The sequence below is a fragment of the Geospiza fortis genome, unplaced genomic scaffold (assembly GCF_000277835.1).
Source record: "Geospiza fortis unplaced genomic scaffold, GeoFor_1.0 scaffold112, whole genome shotgun sequence".
Lineage (NCBI taxonomy): Eukaryota > Metazoa > Chordata > Aves > Passeriformes > Thraupidae > Geospiza > Geospiza fortis.
The window spans coordinates 8,792,420-8,792,888 of NW_005054298.1; positions in this window are offsets into that span (position 1 = coordinate 8,792,420).

Genomic DNA, 469 nt, shown 5'->3' on the forward strand with positions numbered 1-469 from the left:
TGCCCCTGCGGAGCGGGCTGTGCACCCAGCACGGTGTGGGTGCGGGTTCCCTGGGGCTGCCCGGCTCTGTCATTGACCCGTTCATTGCTCTGCAGCAGCTCTCACATCCAGCTGGCTGTAGGTTCCTCGCGTCACCATGTCTGTGATGTAGATTCCAGCAGGTTTCACTAGAGAGGTGACCCTAAATACAGGGAATTTGTCCACAGCAGTATTAAAGGTAAAGATCTTGAGCCCTGCAAGATTTCTCCATAAACCCTTCAGTTGCTCTGTGATTTGAGGTTGGAAGCTGCTTTTGGGATGTGTGAGCTCCTGGACCAGCTTGGTGCTCTGCCCTTGCCTTGCATGGCGTAATGTAGACTGGGGCCAATTGGTGCTTGCTCAGGTGTGTTCTTAGATATAAAACTAAAAATAGTGACAACTGGGGACTCTCAAGAGAAAGGACACTTTTTTCTTCTTTTTTTTTTTTTTT